Raw genomic sequence first — 7659 nt, forward strand, 5'->3', positions numbered from 1 at the left:
TCCTCATTGCGTTATGTCATTCTGCAAGGGCAGAGCTGTCATCTCTTGATGTATTTGACTAGTCTTCCCTGGAACCATGGCTGGTGGCATGCTCTTGGATATACCATTTCTATTTTATCAATAAGTTCTGTTGAGATGCCCCATTTTACTAGAAAGCATATCTGACATTTCCAGTGACATAATAGGTATATTACAAGTTTTAGACTACTCTGGTAGACTTCGGTCTCCACAACTGTTTCCATCATGATCAAAATACATGCCAGTGCCCATTTCAGGAGCATGTATACTAAAATTGGAACAATACAGAGATGATTAGTATGGCCCCTGCACAAGGATGACACACAAATTTGTGACCAGTTCCATATTTTTTAAGAAATAACCATGTAATTAAAATTGTGAATGCAGCTGTCCTCAAAGTATTTTATGAAGTTAGTAAAACTTAAAATGTACAATTTAAGGACTACTGGGACTGTAAATGTTTTACTTTAAACAAATATCAATTGTAGTCATTTTTTAGTTTTTGAATTCTAAACCTTATAAAAATCTTAACTACTTGTTTAAAAAAAATTTACAGGCCCACAATTGTCCTTCAAAAGGCTCATACCTTGTTGTTGCACTAGGTCATTTTTGTGTCCCAAGTCTCAATGAATGCCATGGAATGGTAGTGTTTAATATCTTCCAGAGACTTCAGTCTGCACATGTCCATGTATTAAATGTGTTTTGTGCTTTAAGTTTAAATATCTTGTGCTTTAAGATTAAATATTCCTAAAAGAGAAGCAGATATGTCTACAGTCTGGTCTTTGTTGATGTGTTCTGGATTTTTATCTTCTTCTCTTAGATGAGCCATGATTTTCTGTTTCTTTGTCTTGTAATCTTTGTACAGTGTACATTTTAATATTTTAAAGTGTTAACCCTGGTATTTAGTTCAAGAGTTGTTTAATTCTTGAGTTTGTCTCCAGCTCTTGTTATAGCAGAGATTTCCTAGAGTATAAGGAGCTCATTAACCCAAAGAAACCAATACAGTAAACACCTTCTCAGACTTTGCAAATTAGCTTTGCTTTGGGCAGTGCTCTCATTCGGAGTTCAGCATTCCCATGAAGAAAATCAACTCTAAGTGAATGCAAAGTGCAGGGTCCTTCCTCTTTTTCCTGAGCCCATGCCCTGTCTTGGGCTTGTGCTTGTGGCCTTGGGAGTTCCCTTGTTTATAGGAATTTGAATGCCTCCTTCACTTCCAATGAAATATATTTTCTTCTGTCCCAGGAGCTCTATTGTAGGATTTAAAACAAGTAAGCCTTTGCCCCAAGTTGTTCGACTAAAATGTTTCTTAAGAGTTTCTTACATTGCTTTAGGTATCTCAAGCTACTTTTGCCTGGGGCAAGCTGGAGAAAATTTCCTAGGTCAGGCTTTCCCAGGGGAAACAAAACCAGGGACCCACAGTAGCAGGAGGCTAGCTAAACACTGTGTTGGGGAGAGGGAGGGTGGAGTGACCAGCAAGTGTGCCAGGATCTTCTCCTTGGCCAGTTATCAGTGATTGGACCACACACACCCAGATCTTGGGGAACTAAGTCTTTTATTTATTTATTTATTATTGTATTTTTTTTGAAGATACATAGAGCACAAAAAATGTTACATTAAAAAATACAAGAGGGTTCCACATACCCCACACCCCCGCCACGCCTCCCACATCAACAGAACTAAGTTATTTTTTTCCTTTTCTTTTTCTTCTTTATTTTCTTTTAAATGCTACATTCAAAAAATATGAGGTCCCCTTACACCCTTCACCCATCCTACCCCACTTCTCCCACATCAACAACCTCTTCCATCATTGTGGCACATTCACTGCACCTGGTGAATACATTTTGGAGCACTGCTGCACCACATGGACAGTGGTCTACATTGTAGTCTACACTCTCCCCCATTCCACCCGGTGGGCCATGGCAGGACACATAATGTACAGTATCTGTCCCTGCAGCACCACCCAGGACAACCTCAAATCCTGAAAAAGTGCCCACATCATATCTCTTCTTCCCTCTCCCTACCAGCAGCAGCTACTGTGGCCACTTTTTCCGCACCAATATTACAATTTCTTCCCACAATGGTTTCCCAGCAGAACACCAGTAAGTCCACTCTAATCCATACTCTATTCCTCCATCCTGTGGACCCTGGGATGGTTATGTCCAATCCCCCTCTATATCAAGGGGGAGCTTAACCCCCTCTTGATATAGATGTGGAGTGGACACAACCATTCTAAGGTCCACAGGATGGAGGAATAGAGTATGGATTAGAGTGGACTTACTGATATTCTATTCATGAACTATTGTGATTAGTAATCGAAGAAAATGTGGCATTGTGTGGAGAATGTGGTCATGGAGGCTGCTGAGGGTAGGGAGTGGGAGGAAGAGATGTGATGTGGGGGCATTTTTGGGGGTTGGAGTTGTCCTGGGTGGTGCTGCAGGGACAGTTACCAGACATTGTTTGTCCTCCCATGACCCACTGGGTGGGTTGTGGGAGAGTGTGGGCTATGGTGTGGACCATTGACCATGAGGTTCAGCGGTGCTCAGAGATATATTCACCAAGTGCAATGAATGTCTCATGATGATGGAGGAGGTTGTTGTTATAAGGGGAGGAGTGGGGTGAGGGGGGTGGAGGGTATATAGGCTCCCTGGTGTGGTGGTTGATCTTCTTCACCTCCCTGTTAGCTGGCCAGGTTAAGTCCAATAGACCAGAAGGTAGGAGTTGCACATCTGATGAGGCTCAGGGCCTGGGGTCTTTATATCCTACCCTAGCACCAGCAAGCTGCACCAAGGACTGCTGCCTGAACCCCACTGCTGCCTGCCATGAGTCTGGGGGATAGGGCATGGGAGCTGCTACAGGGAGGGTGAAGTTCACCAGTTTGTACCACAATTTACTGGCCTCTTCCTCTCACCCTTTCCTGGAAGCTACACAGTGTTTTATTAGATTCTGGAGTTTCAGAACAGTTGATTCAGACAGTTCTTGCCAGCTCGATAATAGGACTGGTGGAGGGATTGATTCCTGGAGCTTCCTACTTCTCCACCTTCCCACAGTCTTCATCCTGGACCTTGTATCTTGGTCACGTTGGTTCATCATGCTCAGCTAATCACATTTGTCACTATAATTCTTAATTCTCTTCTGAGAGAAGAGTTATCTTTGTCAAAACAATATAATGCACTTGTGTTGTCTTAATAACGATTACATCCTGATTTCATAAATCTGCTCCCTCAAGTAGTGAAGATTGATTGTCACTGTGGACCCTGAGAGTAGGGGGAGAGAGGTATAGGATAGATGGAAGTAGGGCAACTGGGGGGGGGGGGCAATGGAAGTGCTCCACAAGATCAGGCAATGATGGATATAGGACATGTTAATTTTCACCAAAAGTGTATGAAAGTCTGTAAGCTAAAATGTAAGCCATAATGTGAAACATAAGGAAGCTAAAAAGTTAGAAATTTGTACATTCTAAAATATAAACCATAATGTAAACCAAAATGGAACCTTGCTTGATAGCTTTGTTTCAAAATCTGTACATCAGCTGCAGCAAATATAACATGAACATGTAAAAAGATCATTGCTGGGGATAGGGAGAAAGGGGTTGGTGTTGGATATATGGGAGTTCCCTATATTGTATATGTGAATTACTGTGATCTAAAACTTATTTGAAGACAAAATTAGAAAATTAGAAAAAAAAAAGGATGTAGACACTGAGGAAGAAATGAAAGAAAGTGCCTTGCCACTGTACATGCAGGACACCTATTACAGTGATGAAAGGCAAAATGTTTGAAACAAAGCTTTATAATATTTTTCATTTTATTAATACACCAATTTATTTTTATTTTATTTTAGTATTTCTAAACTGTTATGTATTCTCTTTCTAAACTTTAAACCCATCACTATATTTCAATTTCCTATTAATTGAATTTGGCAATATATTAGTCTTCATTGTTGAAGAAGTTTCAGATCATAGAGAGGTTCAACTATGGCAGGGGAGAAACACTGGTGTGGGGTGTTATTGATGGGGGGCCCATGAGTGAGGTGGAGCTCTCCAGGGCATGTATATAGGGGCCATAAAAGTGTTCTGATATATGTTGAGTATTTTTATAGTAGTTACAGTTACAAATGTCAACTGAGGGAGTGCTGAGTTCCTACCCAGGGGAGCTCTATCACATTCCCCAATGGAACAACAATAATCCCCCAAGTGCAATGGCAAAGACCAACAAGGAAGGGTGGTCCAACAATGAGCACTTGTTAGTGATGACTACACTTATAAGCCTGTGTGCCTGAAATATGAACTAGGCTTAGAGAGGCAGGATGTCTAAGAGTTAACTCCTGAGAGCCTCCATGTTGCTCAAATGTGGCAACTCTCTAAGCCAAACTCAGCATGTAAATGCATTATCTTCCCCCAGCAGGACATGACTCCTGGGGATAAGCCTCCCTGGCATGGAGGGGCTACTACCAATCACTAACTGGTGATGCAACTAGAAAGAGACCTTGAATAAAAGGGTCAACTCTGACCAGCAGAATATCTCAGCCTACATATTGGATCAAATGTTAAAAATTGCTTTTTGACCTTGAATAAAAGGGGGAAATGACAAAGACAAATGAGTTTATATTGCTAGGAGTCTTCAAAAAAGAGTCAGGAGGTCATCAGTGGGGTCACGCTTACACGCACTTCAGCAGGACCCCAGAGAGAACTAAAGTAGATACAACCCTAGGTGCTGGTTCTCCTGAAGGCTATGGAGATCCACAGGATATATGGTCTTAGCAGATGGATTTGGAGTTCTGTGCCATGTCAGAGGGCCCTGATTTGGAATTTGTGCTCCTGAGTGTGATGGGGCTGGACTCAGATGTGACCTTCCTACTCATGCTTCTTCTATCACTTTTACTGAACCTGTAGTTGGTGCTAGGGGTGGTGCATACTCAGGGGACTTGAATCTCTGGACTTCCCACTTGCCAGCTGGGCCCTGAGCCTCAGCAGAGTTGTGACTCCTACTCTCTGGTTCATTGGACTTACCAAGGTCAGTTAACAGAGAGGTGAAGGTGGAATCAAGAGTGCTGACAAATGCAAGCAGAGGAATTGCATCCATCATCCATGTGGAATCAAAGCCCCCTCTTGATTTAGAGGTGGAGTGGATATCATCATCCCAGGGTCTACAGAAGGGAGGAAAAAAATATGGATTAGAGTGGACTTACTGATATTCTACTATAAAACCATTGTGACCAGTAATAAAAGAAATTGTAACATTAAGGTGGAGAAAGTGGCCACAGTAGCTGCTGAGGGCAGGGAGAGGGAAGAAGAGATATGATGTGGGAGCATTTTGGGGACTTTGAGTTGTCCTAAACGATATTGCAGGGTCAGATGCTGGACTTTATATATCCTGCCATAACCCACTGAATGTACTGGGGGAGAATGCGAACTACAGGGTAAGCTATTATCTATGTGGTGCAGCAGTGCTCCAAAATGTGTTCACTGAGTGCAATGAGTGTGCCATAGTGATGAGTGATGGAGGAGGTTATTGGTGTGGGAGGAATGGGGTGGGGAGGTGGGGGTATATGGGAACTTCTTATGTTTTTTTTAATGTAACATTCTGTATGATCTATTAACTTTAACAAAAAAATTTAAAAAAAGATATACTGGAGAGTTCAAATATCCATGGAGTTGGGGGAATGTGCAAGTGAAGACAAATTGTGTTTGATGGTTTTCCAAAAGAAGATGGTTGGTCAGTATCTATTCATCTCTAGCTTGCCACAGTATTTGCATAATTTTCATCCCATCTTGTACAAGGGAGCTTTTAGTGGGATTACTTTATTTAGTCCTTGATAGTCCCAGCACCCATAAGCCTTCCATGAAACCAGGCAAGACTTATATAATGTGTCTTCTTACTACTCCTTCTCCTATCATCTCCTTAATCAAAGCAGAAATCTACTATTTTCCTCCTGAGGCCTTTTTCCTCACCCTTAACAGGAACACTGTATCCATTAAGGAATAAATTCCCATTTTCCCTTCTCCCAGTCCCTCATAACCTCTAATTTACTTTCTGTCTCTGTGAATCTGCTTGTCTTTTATATTTCATTTTAGTGGAATCCTACAATATTTGTCCTTTTGTGTCTAGCTTAATTAACTTAGCATAATGTTTTTAAGGTTCATAAATATTGTATCATGTATAAAAATTTCATTCATTTTTATGCTGAATAATATTCCATCATATGTATATACCACATTTTGTTTATCCATTCATCAGATTATGGACAATTGAATTGTTTCAACCATTTAGCTATTACAAGTAATGCTGCTATGAACATTGTTGTATACAAGTATCTTCTTTCATTTTTGAGGGTATATAGCTAGGAGTGGAATTTTTAGGTCATATGATAATTCTACATTTAGCTTTTTGAAAAACTGCAAAAACTGTTTTTTTATAGAAGAAGCACCATTTTATACTCCTGTGAGCAAGATTTCCAGTTTGTCCAATCCTCATCAAGAATTGTTACATTCCATTTAAAAAATAATATTGGGAGCAGATGTAGCTCAAATGATTGGTTTCCTGCCTACCACATGGGAAGTCCTTGGTTCAGTTCCTGGTGCCTCCTAAAGAAGACAGTGAGCTGGTGCAATGGGCAGTCACAGCAAGCTGACACAACAAGATGATGCAACAAGAGACATGAGGAATACATAACGAGAGACACAACAAAGCAGGGAGCAGAGGTAACTCAAGTGATTAAGTGCCTCCCTTCCACATTGGAGGTCCTAGTTTCAGTTCCCAGTGCCTCCTAAGGAAACAAGGAAGATGGACAAACACACCAAGTGCAAACGATGAGTGTGTGAGGAGAAATAAAAAAATAAAATAAATCTTAAAAAAATAGTCATTTTAGTGGGTGTGAAGTGGTATCTCATTGCAGTTTTGATTTGCATTTCTTTAATGAGTAATGAAGTTGAGCATTTTTTTATGTGCTTATTGGGCATTTGTGTAGTTTTTTTGTTTTTGGAGAGATGTTTACTCAAGCCCTTTGTTTATTTTTTAATTGTGCTTTTGTGTTTGTGCTGCTAAGTTGTAGGAGATGTTTTTATATTTGGATATTAAATCTTTATCAGATATACAATTTCCAAACATTTTCTCCCATTCTTTAGATTATTTTGCTATATGGATAATATCTGCTGGCACATAAAAGTTTTTAATTCTGATGAAGTCCAATTTATCTATTTTATGTTTTGTTACTCATGCTTTGATGTCATATCTAATAATCCATTTCCAAAAAATAATTCTTGAGGATTTCCCCCTATGTTCTCATCTAAGAGTTTTATTGGTTGTACTTCTTATTTTCACATCATTGATTCATTTTGAATTAATTTTTGTAAATTGTGTGAGGTTGGGGTCCAATTTCATTTTTTCTTTGTGGATGTCCATTTTTCCAGCACCATTTGATGAAGATTTTGTTGTTGGACACACTGGATCCTCTAGGTTCTTGATTATATCATATAGAATAATTTAAGAACTTGCCTGTTTAATTAGGCCAGTAAAAGATAGTTTATCAAGAAATGAGGGAAAAGAGAAAGGTACACATCATGTCACATCTGAGATGTGGATGCAGTGACCTCCAGGCAAAAGTGTTCCTGAGGTTGAGGGGTTGCCCTTATTAAAGCAGTTC

General features: G+C 40.0%; 1 non-coding gene across 1 annotated transcript; it reads left to right on the forward strand.

Moving 5' to 3' along the window:
• The first annotated feature begins 262 nt into the window (after positions 1-262).
• Positions 263-369, forward strand: LOC111766762 (U6 spliceosomal RNA). Its single transcript, XR_002798728.2, has one exon. It is a non-coding gene; the product is annotated as a U6 spliceosomal RNA (small nuclear RNA).
• The last annotated feature ends 7290 nt before the right edge of the window (positions 370-7659 follow it).

The sequence above is a fragment of the Dasypus novemcinctus genome, chromosome 27 (genome assembly GCF_030445035.2).
Source record: "Dasypus novemcinctus isolate mDasNov1 chromosome 27, mDasNov1.1.hap2, whole genome shotgun sequence".
NCBI lineage: Eukaryota > Metazoa > Chordata > Mammalia > Cingulata > Dasypodidae > Dasypus > Dasypus novemcinctus.